We start from the raw sequence: 13,419 nt of genomic DNA on the forward strand, positions 1-13,419 counted from the left end.
TTCCATTCCGTTCCATTCCATTCCATTCGGGTTTTTTCCTTTCCATTCCATTCCCTTCCATTGCATTCGGTTGATTTCATTTCATTCCATTCCCTTTCATTCCGTTCCATTCGGGTTTATTCCATTTCATTCCATTCCATTCCATTCCATTCCTTTCCATTCCATTCGAGTTGATTCCATCCCTTTCCATTCCATTCCATTCCATTGTATTCCATTCCATTCGGGTTGATTCCATTCCATTCCATTCCAATCCATTTCATTCCATTCCATTCGGGTTGATTCCATTCCATTCCATTCCAATCCATTTCATTCCATTCCATTCGAGTTGATTCCATTCCATTCCATTCCATTGCATTCCATTCGGATTGATTGCATTCTATTCCATTTCATTCCATTCCATTCCATTCCATTCCATTCGGGTTGATTCCATTGCATTCCATTCCATTCCATTCCATTTGGATTGATTGCATTCTATTCCATTTCATTCCATTCCATTCCATTCCATTCCATTCGTGTTGATTCCATTCCATTCCATTCCATTCCATTCCATTCCACTCCAATCCATTCCATTCGTGTTGATTCCATTCCATTCCATTCCACTGAATTCGGGTTGATTCCATTCCATTCCATTCCATTCCATTCCATTCCATTCCATTCCATTCCATTCCATTCGAGTTGGTTCCACTCCATTCCATTCCATGCGTGTTGATTCCATTCCATTCCATTCCATTCCATTCCATTCCTTTCCATTCCAATCCATTCGGACAGATTCCATTCCATTCCATTCCATTCCATTCCACTCGGGTTGATTCCATTCCATTCCATTCCATTCCATTCCATTCGGGTTGACTCCATACCATTCCATTCCATTCCATTCCATTCGGGTTGATTCCTTTCCATTCCATTCCATTCCATTCCACTCCATTCCATTCCATTCGGATTTATTCCATTCCATTCCATTGCATTCCATTCCATTCCATTCCATTCGGTTTGATTCCATTCCATTCCATTCCATTCCAATCCATTCCAATCGGGTTGATTCCATTCCTTTCCATTCCATTCCATTCCATTCCACTCCATGTCATTCCACTCGGTTTGATTCCATTCCATTCCATTTCATTCCATTCCATTCCATTCCATTCCGGTTGATTCCATTCCATTCCATTCCATTCAATTCGGGTTGATTCCATTCCATTCCATTCCATTCCATTCGGGTTTTTTCCTTTGCATTCCATTCCCTTCCATTCCATTCGGGTTGATTCCATTCCATTCCATTCCATTCCATTCCATTCCATTCCATTCGGGTTTATTCCATTTCATTCCATTCCATTCCATTCCATTGCATTCGAGTAGATTACATCCCTTTCCATTCCATTCCATTCCATTCCATTCCATTCGATTTGATTCCTCTTCACTCCATTTCATTCGGGTTGATTCCAGTCCATTCCATTCCATTTGGATTGATTGCATTCCATTCCATTCCTTTTCATTTCATTCCATTCCGTTCCATTCCACTCCATTCGGGTTGATTTCATTCTATTCCTTTCCATTGCATTCCATTCCATTTGAGTTGATTCCATTCCGTTCCATTCCATTCATGATGATTCGATTCCATTCCATTCCATTGCATTCCATTCCATTCGAGTTGATTCCATTCCATTCCATTGCATTCCATTCCATTTCATTCCATTCGGGTTGATTCCATTCCATTCCATTCCATTCCATTGCATTTGAGTTGCTTCCATTCCATTTTATTCCATTCCATTCCATTCCATTCCATTCCATTCCACTCAGGTTGATTCCATTCCATTACATTCCACTCCACTCCATTCCATTCCATTTCATTCCCCTCCACTCCATTCCATTCCATTCCATTCCACTCGTATTGATTCAATTCCACCCTAATCCGTTCAATTACATTCCATTCCAATCCACTCCAATCGTGTTGATTCAATTGCATTCGATTCTATTCCATACCATTCCATCCCGTGCCATTCCATTCCATTCCATTCCATTCGAGTTGATTCCATTCCAATCAATTCCATTCGGGTTGAATCCATTCCATGTCATTCCATTGCATTCCATTCCATTCGGGTTTATTCCATTCCATTCCATTCCATTCCATTCGGTGTGATTAAATTCCCTTCCATTTCATTCCCTTCCATTCCATTCCATTCCATTCCGTTCCATTCCATTCCATTCGGTTTGATTACTTTCCATTCCATTCCATTGCATTCCATTCGGGTTGATTCCATTCCATTCCGTTCCATTCCATTCCATTCGGGATGATTCCATTGCATTCCATTCCATTCCATTCCATTCCATTCCATTCCATTCCATTCGGGTTGGTTCCTTTCCATTCCATTCCATTCCATTCCCCTCCATTCCATTTCATTCGGGTTTATTCCATTCCATTCCATTCCATTCCATTCCATTCCATTCCATTCGAGTTGATTCCACTCTATTTCATTCCATGCGGGTTGATTCCATTCCCTTCCATTCCATTCCATTCCTTACCATTCCATTCCATTCGGATAGATTCCATTCCATTCCATTCTACTCCATTCCATTCCATTCCATTCGGTTTCATTCCATTCCATTCCATTCCATTCAATTCCATTCCATTGGGGTTGATTCCATTCCTTTCCATTCCATTCCACTCCATTCCATTCCATTCGGTTTGATTCCATTCCCTTCCATTCCATTCCATTCCTTTCCGGTTGATTCCATTCCATTCCATTCGGGTTGATTCCATTCCATTCCATTCCATTCCATTCCACTCGGGTTGATTCCATTCCATTCCAATCCATTCGATTCCATTCCATTCGTGTTGATTCCATTCCATTCCATTCCATTCCATTCGGGTTGATTACATTGCATTCCATTCCATTCTATTCCATTCCATTCGGGTTGATTCCATTCCATTCCATTCCATTCTGGTTGATTCCATTCCATTCCATTAAATTCCATTCGGGTTGATTCCATTCCATTCCTTTCCATTCCATTCCATTCCTTTACATTTCATTCCATTCTGGTTGATTCCATTCCATTCCATTCCATTCCATTCCATTCTAGTTGAATCCATTCCTTTCCATTCGATTCCATACCATTGCAGTCGATTTGATTCCACTGTATTCCATTCCATTCGGGTTGATTCCATTGCATTCCATTCCATTCCATTCCAGTCGGATTGAGTGCATTCCATTGCATTCCATTCCATTCCATTCCATTCATGTTGATTGCATTCCATTCCATTCCATTCCATTCCACTCCAATCCATTCCATTCGTGTTGATTCCATTCCCTTCCATTCCATTCCATTCGGGTTGATTCCATTCCATTCCATTCCATTCCATTCGAGTTGAATCCACTCCATTCCATTCCATGCGGGTTGATTCCATTCCATTCCATTCCATTCTATTCCTTTCCATTCCATTCCATTCGCATAGATTCCATTCCATTCCATTCCATTCCATTCCATTCCATTCCACTCGGGTTTATTCCATTCCATTCCATTCAATTCCATTCCATTCAGTTTGATTCCATTTCATTCCATTCCATTCCATTCCATTCCATTCCATTCCATTAAATTCCATTCGGGTTGATTCCATTCCATTCCATTCCATTCCATTCCATTCCGGTTAATTAAATTCCATTCCATTCCATTCGGGTTGAATCCATTCCATTCCATTCCATTCCATTCGATTTGATTCCACTTCACTCCATTCCATTCGCGTTGATTCCATTCCATTCCGTTCCGTTTGGATTGATTGCATTCCATTCCATTCCTTTTCATTCCATTCCATTCCGTTCCATTCCACTCCATTCGGGTTGATTCCATTCCATCCCTTTCCATTGCATTCCATTCCATTTCAGTTGATTCCATTCCGTTCCATTCCATTCGTGATGATTCGATTCCATTCCATTCCATTGCATTCCATTCCATTCGAGTTGATTCCATTCCATTCCATTGCATTCCATTCCATTCCATTCCATTCGGGTTGATTCCATTCCATTCCATTCCATTCCATTGCATTTGAGTTGCTTCCATTCCATTTTATTCCGTTCCATTACATTCCATTCCACCCAGGTTGATTCCATTCCATTTCATTCCCCTCCACTCCATTCCATTCCATTCCATTCCACTCAGATTGATTCAATTCCACCCCATTCCATTCAATAACATTCCATTCCAATCCACTCCAATCGGGTTGATTCAATTCCATTCGATTCTATTCCATACCATTCCATCCCGTGCCATTCCATTCCATTCCATTCGAGTTCATTCCATTCCAATCAATTCCATTCGGGTTGAATCCATTCCATGTCATTCCATTGCATTCCATTCCATTCGGGTTGATTCCTTTCCATTCCATTCCATTCCATTCCATTCGGTGTGATTAAATTCCCTTCCATTTCATTCCCTTCCATTCCATTTCATTCCATTCCGTTCCATTCCATTCGGGTTGATTACTTTCCATTCCATTCCATTGCATTCCATTCGGGTTCATTCCATTCCATTCCATTCCATTCCATTCCATTCCATTTTATTCGGGATGATTCCATTGCATTCCATTCCATTCCATTCCATTACATTCGGGTTGGTTCCTTTCCATTCCATTCCATTCCATTCCCCTCCATTCCATTTCATTCGGATTTATTCCATTCCATTCCATTCCATTCCATTCCATTCGAGTTGATTCCACTCCATTTCATTCCATGCGGGTTGATTCCATTCCCTTCCATTCCATTCCATTCCTTACCATTCCATTCCATTCGGATAGATTCCATTCCATTCCATTCTATTCGGTTTGATTCCATTGCATTCCATTCCATTCAATTCCATTCCATTCGGGTTGATTCCATTCCTTTCCATTCCATTCCACTCCATTCCATTCCATTCGGTTTGATTCCATTCCCTTCCATTCCATTCCATTCCATTCCATTCCATTCCATTCCATTCGTGTTGATTCCATTCCATTGCATTCCATTCAATTCCATTCCATTCCATTCGGTTTGCTTCCATTCCATTCCATTCCATTCGGGATTTTTCCTTTCCATTCCATTCCCTTCCATTCCATTCGGGTTGATTCCATTCCATTCCATTCCATTCCATTCCATTCCATTCCATTTGGTTTTATTCCATTTCATTCCATTCCTTTCCTTTCCATTATATTCCATTCCATTCCATTCGAGTTGATTCCAACCCATTCCATTCCATTCCATTCCATTCCATTCCATTCCATTCCATTCCATTAGGGTTGATTCCATCCCATTCCATTCCATTGTATTCCATTCCATTCGGGTTGATTCCATTCCATTCCATTCCAATACATTCCATTCCATTCGATTCGGGTTGATACCATTCCATTCCATTTCATTCCTTTCCATTCCATTGCTTTCCATCCGGATTCACTCCATTCCATTCCATTCCATTCCATTGCATTCCATTACATACGGGTTGATTCCATTCCATTCCATTCCATTCCATTCCATTGCATTCCATTCGTGTTGATTCCGTTCCTTTCCATTCCATTCGATTCCATTCGTGTTCATTCCATACCATTCCATTCCATTCCATTCCATTCCGGTGGATTCCTTTCCATTCAATTCCATTCCATTGCATTCCATTCAGTTTGATTCCTTTGCATTCCATTCCATTCCATTCCATTCCATTCGGGTTGATTCCATTCCATTCCATTCCATTCCATTCCATTCTGGTTGATTCCATTAAATTCCATTCGGGTTGATTCCATTCCATTCCTTTCCATTCCATTCCATTCCTTTCCATTCCATTCCATTCCGGTTGATTCCATTCCATTCCATTCCATTCTGGTTGAATCCATTCCATTCCATTCGATTCCATTGCACTGCACTCGATTTGATTCCACTTTATTCCATTCCATTCGGTTTGATACCATTGCATTCCATTCCATTCCATTCGGATTGATTGCATTCCATTTCATTTCATTCCATTCCATTCCATTCCGCTCCATCCCATTCCATTCCATTCGGGTTGATTCCATTCCATTCCATTCCAATCCATTCCATTCGTGTTGATTCTATTCCATTCCATTCCATTGCATTTGGTTTGATTGCATTCCATTGCATTCCATTCCATTCCATTCTATTCCATTCCATTCGAGTTGATTCCACTCCATTCCATTGCATGCGGGTTGATTCGATTCCATTCCAATCCATTCCATTCCATCCCATTCCATTCCTTTCCATTCCATTCCATTCGGATAGATTCCATTCGATTCCATTCCATTCCATTCCATTCGGGTGGATTCCATTCCATTCCATTCCATTCCATTAAATTCCACTCAGGTTGATTACATTCCATTCCATTCCATTCCTTTCCATTCCATTCCATTCCATTCCATTCCATTCCATTCCGGTTAATTCCATTTCATTCCATTCCATTCGGGTTGAAACCATTCAATTCCATTCCATTCCATTCGATTTGATTCCACTTCACTCCATTCCATTCGGGTTGATTCCATTCCATTCCATTCCATTCGGATTGATTGCATTCCATTCCATTCCATTTCATTCCATTCCATTCCATTCCATTCCACCCCATTCGGGTTGATTCCATTCCATTACTTTCCATTGCATTCCATTCCATTTGAATTGATTCCATTCCATTCCATTCCATTCGTGATGATTCGATTCCATTCCATTCCATTGCATTCCATTCCATTCGAGTTGATTCCATTCCATTCCATTGCATTCCAATCCATTCCATTTCATTCGGGTTGATTCCATTCCATTCCATTCCAATCCATTCCATTGCATTTGAGTTGCTTCCATTCCATTTTATTCCATTCCATTCCATTCCATTCCATTCCATTCCATTCCATTCAGGTTGATTCCATTCCATTACATTCCACTCCACTCCATTCCATTCCATTTCATTACCCTCCAATCCGTTCCATTCCATTCCATTCCACTCGGTTTGATTCAATTGCACCCCATTCCATTCCATTCCATTCCATTCCAATCCGCTACAATCGGGTTGATTCATTTCCATTCGATTCTATTCCATAACATTCCATCCCGTGCCATTCCATTCCATTCCATTCCATTCGAGTTGATTCCATTCCAGTCAATTCCGTTCGCGTTGAATCCATTCCATGCCATTCCATTGCATTCCATTCCATTCCATTCAGTTTGTTTAATTTCCATTCCATTCCATTCCCTTCCATTCCATGCCATTCCATTCAGTTCCATTCCATTGCATTCCATTCGGGTTGATTCCTTGCCTTTCCATTCCATTCCATTCCATTGCATTCCGCTCCATTCCATTCCATTCGGGTTTATTCCATTCCATTGCATTCCATTCCATTCCATTCCATTCGAGTTGATTCCACTCCATTTCATTCCATGCGGGTTGATTCCATTCACTTCGATTCCATTCCATTCCGTTCCATTCCATTCCATTCTAGATGATATCACTCCATTCCTTTCCATTCGGTTTGATTCCATTCCATTCCATTCCATTCCATTCGGGTTTATTCCATTCCTTTCCATTCCATTCCATTCCATTCCATTCAGGTTGATTCCATTCCATTCCATTCCATTCCATTCCACTCCATTCCATTCCATTCGGTTTGATTCCATTCCATTCCATTCCATTCCATTCCATTCCATTCGGGTTGATTCCATTCCATTCCATTCCATTCCATTGCATTCCATTCCATTCCATTCCATTGCATTCCATTCCATTCCATTCGGTTTTTTTCCTTTCCATTCCATTCCCTTCCATTCCATTCGGGTTGATTCCATTCCATTCCATTCCATTCCATTCCATTGCTTTCCATTCCATTCCTTTCGGGTTGATTCCATTCCATTCCATTCCATTCCATTCCTTACCATTCCATTCCATTCGCATAGATTCCATTCCATTCATTTCCATTCAGGTTGATTCCATTCCACTCCATTCCATTGCATTCCATTCCTATCGGGTTGATTCCATTCCATTCCATTCCAATCGGGATGATTCCATTCCTTTCCATTCCATTCCATTCCCTTCCATTGCATTGCATTCGGGTTGATTCCATTCCATTCCACTCCATGCTATTCCATTCCATTCCATTCGCATTGATTCCATTCCATTCCATTCCATTCCATTCGGGATGATTCCATTCCATTCCATTCCAGTCCATTCCAGTCCATTCTGGTTGATTCTATTCCATTCCATTCCATTCGGTTTAATTCCATTCTTTTCCATTCCATTCCATTCCATTCCATTCGGGTTGATTCCATTCCATTTCATTCCATTCCACTCCCTTCCATTCCATTCGTGTTGTTTCCAATCCATTCCATGCCATTCCATTCGGTTTGACTCCATTGCAATCCATTCCATTCCATTCCATTCCATTCCATTCGATTTGATTCCAATCCATTCCATACCTTTCGGGTTGATTCCAATCCATTCCATCCCATTCCTTTCCATTCCATCCCATTCCATTCCATTCCATTCCATTCCGTTCCATTCCATCCCTTTCCATTCCATTCCATTCCATTCCATTCCATTCCATTCCATTCTAGATGATTCCACTCCATTCCATTCCATTCGGTTTGATTCCATTCCATTCCATTCCATTCCATTCCATTCGGGTTTATTCCATTCCATTCCATTCCATTCCATTCCATTCCATTCCATTTGGATTGATTCCATTCCATTCCATTCCATTCCATTCCATTACATTACATTCCTCTCCATTCCATTCCATTCAGTTTGATTCCATTCCATTCCATTCCATTCCATTCCATTCCATTCCATTCCATTCCATTCGTTTTGATTCCATTCCATTCCATTCCATTGAATTCGGGTTGATTCCATTCCATTCCATTCCATTCCATTCGATTTGTTTCCACTCCATTCCATTCCATGCGGGTTGATTCCATTCCATTCCATTCCATTCCATTCCTTTCCATTCCTTTCCATTCCAATCCATTCGGATAGATTGCATTCCATTCCATTCCATTCCATTCCACTCAGGTTGATTTCATTCCATTCCATTCCATTCCATTCCATTCCATTCCATTCGGGTTGATTCCATTCCATTCCATTCCATTCCATTCCATTCGGGTTGATTCCTTTCCATTCTATTCCATTCCATTCTCCTCCATTCCATTGCATTCGGATTTATTCCATTCCATTCCATTCCATTCCATTCCATTCCATTCTGTTTGATTCCATTCCATTCCATTCCATTCCATTCCAATCGGGTTGATTCCATTCCTTTCCATTCCATTCCATTCCATTCCACTCCATGCCATTCCACTCGGTTTGATTCCATTCCATTCCATTCCATTCCATTGGCCTCGGGTTGATTCCATTCCATTCCATGCCATTCCATTCCATTCCATTCCATTCCATTCCATTCCGTTAAATTCCATTCGGATTGATTCCATTCCGTTCCATTCCATTCCATTCGGGTTCATTCCATTCGGATTGATTCCATTTCGTTCCATTCCATTCCATTCGGGTTCATTCCATTCCATTCCAGTCCATTCCATTCGGGTTGATTCCATACCATTCCATTCCATTCCATTCTGGTTGATTCCATTCCATTCCATTCCATTGCATTCCATTGCATTCCATTCGGGTTGCTTCCATTCCATTCCATTCCATTCCATTCGTGTTGATTCCATTGCATTCCATTCCATTCCATACCATTCGTGTTGATTCCATTCCATGCCATTCCATTCCATTCCATTCCATTAAATTCTCTTCGGGTTGATTCCATTCCATTCCACTCCATTCCATTCCATTCCATTCCATTCCATTCCATTCCATTCCACTCTATTCCATTCCATTCGTGTTGATTCCATTCCATTCCATTGCATTCCATTCAATTCCATTCCATTCCATTCGTGTTGATTCCATTCCATTCTATTCCATTCCATTCCATTCCATTCGGGTTGATTCCACCCCGTTGCATTCCACTCGCGTTGATTCCATTCCATTTCATTACGTTCCATTCCATTCCATTGCATTCGGGTTGATTCCATTCCATTCCATTCCATTGCATTAGTTTTGATTCCTTTCCATTCCATTCCATTGTATTCCATTCCATTCGGGTTGATTCCATTCCATTCTATTCCATAACATTCCATTCCATTAGGGTTGATTCCATTCCATTCCATTCTATTCCATTCCATTCCATTCGAGTTGCCTCCTTTCCATTCCATTCCATTCCATTCCATTCGGGTTGATTCCATTCCATTCCATTCCTTTCCATTCCATTTGGGTTGATTCCATTCCATTCCATTCCATTCCATTCAGGTTGATTCCATTCCATTCCATTCCGTTCCATTCCATTCTATTCCATTCGGGTTTATTCCATTCCATTCCATTCCATTCGTCTTCCTTTCGTTCCATTCCATTCCATTCCTTTCCTTTCCATTGCATTCCATTCCTTTCGAGTTGATTCCATTCCATTCCATTCCATTCCATTCTACTCCATTCCATTCGATTTGTTTACACTCCATTCCATTCCATTCTGGTAGATTCCATTCCATTCCATTCCATTCCACTCCATTCGGGTTTATTCCGGTGCATTCCATTCCATTCCATTCGAATTGATGCCATTCCATTCCATTCCATTCGTGGTGATTCCACTCCATTCCATTCCATTCCATTCCATTCCATTCCATTCCATTGGGGTTGATTCCTTTCCATTCCGTTCCATTCGGGTTGATTCTATTCCATTTCATTCCATTCCATTCAGGTTCATTCCTTTCCATTCCATTCCATTCGTGTTTATTCCATTCCATTCCATTCCATTCCATTCCATTCCTTTCCATTCCATTCTGTTTGATTCTATTGCATTGCATACCTTTCCATTCCATTCCACTCCTTCCCACTCCATTTCATTCCATTCTGTTCCTTTTCATTCCCTTCCATTCCTTTCCACTCTTGTTGATTCCATTCATTTCTATTGCATTCCTTTCCTTTCCATTCCATTCCATGCCATTCTACTCGGTTTGATTCAATTCCATTCCATTCCATGCCATGCCATTTTACTTGGGTTGATTCAATTCCATTCCATTCCTTTCCATTCCATTCCAATACATTCCTTTCCATGCCATTCCATTCCACTCGTGTTGATTCAATTTCATTCTATTCCATTCCATTCCATTCCATTCCATTCCATTCCATTCCATATCACTCCGTTCCATTCCACTCAGGTTTGTTTCAAATCCATTCTATTCCATTCCATTCCATTCCATTCCATTCCGTTCCATTCCATTCCACTCGGGTTGATTCAATTCCTCTCTATTTCATTCCATTCCATTCCATTCCATTCCATTTCATTCCATTCCATTCCGGTCAGGTTAATTCAATTTAATTGTCTTCCATTCCATTCCATTCCATTCCTTTCCTTTCCATTCCTTTCCACTCGGGTTGATTCAATTGCATTCTATTGCATTTCACTTCATTCCATTCCGTTCCCTTCTGTTCCACTGCATTCCATTTCATTTCATTCCATTCCATTCGGGTTGATTCCATTCCATTCCATTCCATTCCTTTCCTTTCCATTCCGTTCCATTCCATTCCATTCCATTCCACTCGGGTTCATTCAATTCCATTCTATTACCTTCCTTTCCATTCCATTTCATTCCACTGCTTTCTATTCCGTTCCCTTCCATTCCATTACACTCAGGTTGATTCCATTCCTTTCCATTCCATTCCAGTCCATTCAATTCCATTCCATTCCTTTCCTTCCCACTCCGTTCCATTCCGTTCAATTCCATTCCATTCCACTCGGGTTGATTCAATTCCATTGTATTCCATTCCATTCCATTCCATTCCTTTCCTTTCCATACCATTTCTCTCGGGTTGACTCAATTTCATTCTAATCCATTCCATTCCATTCCATTCCATTCCATTCCATTCCTTTCCTTTCCATTCCGTTCTATTCCTTTCCATTCCATTCCATTCCATTCCATTCCACTCCACTCCACTCCATTCCATTCCATTCCGTTCTGTTCCATTCCATTCCATTCCACTCGGTTGGATTCAATTCCATTGTATTCCATTCCATTGAAATCCATTCTATTCCATTCAATTCCGTTCCATTCGGGTTGATTCAATTCCATTCAATTCCATTCCACTCCATTCCATTCCATTCCTTTCCATTCCATTCCAGTTGATTCCTTTCCATTCCACTCCATTCCAGTTGATTCCTTTCCATTCCATTCAAATCCATTCCATTCCTTTCCACTCTTGTTGATTCCATACAATTCCATTCCATTGCATTCCATTCCATTCCACTCAGGTTTATTCCATTCCATTCCATTCCATTCTATTCGTTTTGTCTCCATTCCATTCCATTCCTTTCCATTCCATTCCATTGCATTCCAGTTGATTCCATTCAATTTCATTCCATTCCATTCCATTCCAATCCCCTCGGGTTGATTTGATTCCATTCCATTGCATTCAATTCCATTCCAGGTCATTCCATTCTATTCCATTTCATTCCTTTCCAATCCATTCCATTCCATTCCATTCCACTCAGGTTTATTCCATTCCATTCCATTCCATTCCATTCCATTTCATTCCGTTCCATTCCATTCAATTATATTCGTGTTGATTCCATTGCATTCCATTCTTTCCATTCCATTCCATTCCATTCCAGTTGATTCCATTCAATTTCATTCCATTCCATTCCATTCCAATCCCCTCGGGTTGATTTGATTCCATTCCATTGCATTCTATTCCATTCCAGGTCATTCCATTCTATTCCATCTCATTCCTTTCCATTCCATTCCATGTCATTCAATTCCATTCGAGTTGATTTTATTCCGTTCCATTCCATTCCATTCCGTTCCATTCCATTCCATTAAATTTTTTTCCATTCCTCTGCTTTCTGGTTTATTCCATTCCATTCCGTTCTATTCCATTCCATTGCATTCCATTTCATTTCATTCAATTCCACTGGGTTTGATTCTATTTCATTCCATCCCACTCCCTTCCATTCCATTTCATTCCATTCCGTTCCATTCCATTCAAGATGATTCCATTCCATTCCATTCCATTCAATTGCATTCCATTACAGTTGATGCCATTCCATTCCATTCTATTCTACTTCATTTCACTCTGTTTAATTCCATTCCATTCCATTCCATTCCATTCCTTTCCATTCCATTCCGTTCAAGTTGACTCCATTCTTTTCCATTCCCCTCAGGTTGTTTCAATTCCATTCCATTCCACTCAGTTTGATTCCATTCCCTTCCATTCCAATCCATTTTAATCCATTCCGTGCCAGTTGATTCCATTCCATTCCACTCCATTCCTTTCCATTCCATTACACTTTGGATGATTCCATTCAATTCCATTCCATTCCATTCCTCTCCATTCCATTCCATTCCATTCTGTTAATTTCCCTTCCAATCCATTTCA

This window comes from Pan troglodytes, chromosome 22, assembly GCF_028858775.2.
Source record: "Pan troglodytes isolate AG18354 chromosome 22, NHGRI_mPanTro3-v2.0_pri, whole genome shotgun sequence".
NCBI classification, from domain to species: domain Eukaryota; kingdom Metazoa; phylum Chordata; class Mammalia; order Primates; family Hominidae; genus Pan; species Pan troglodytes.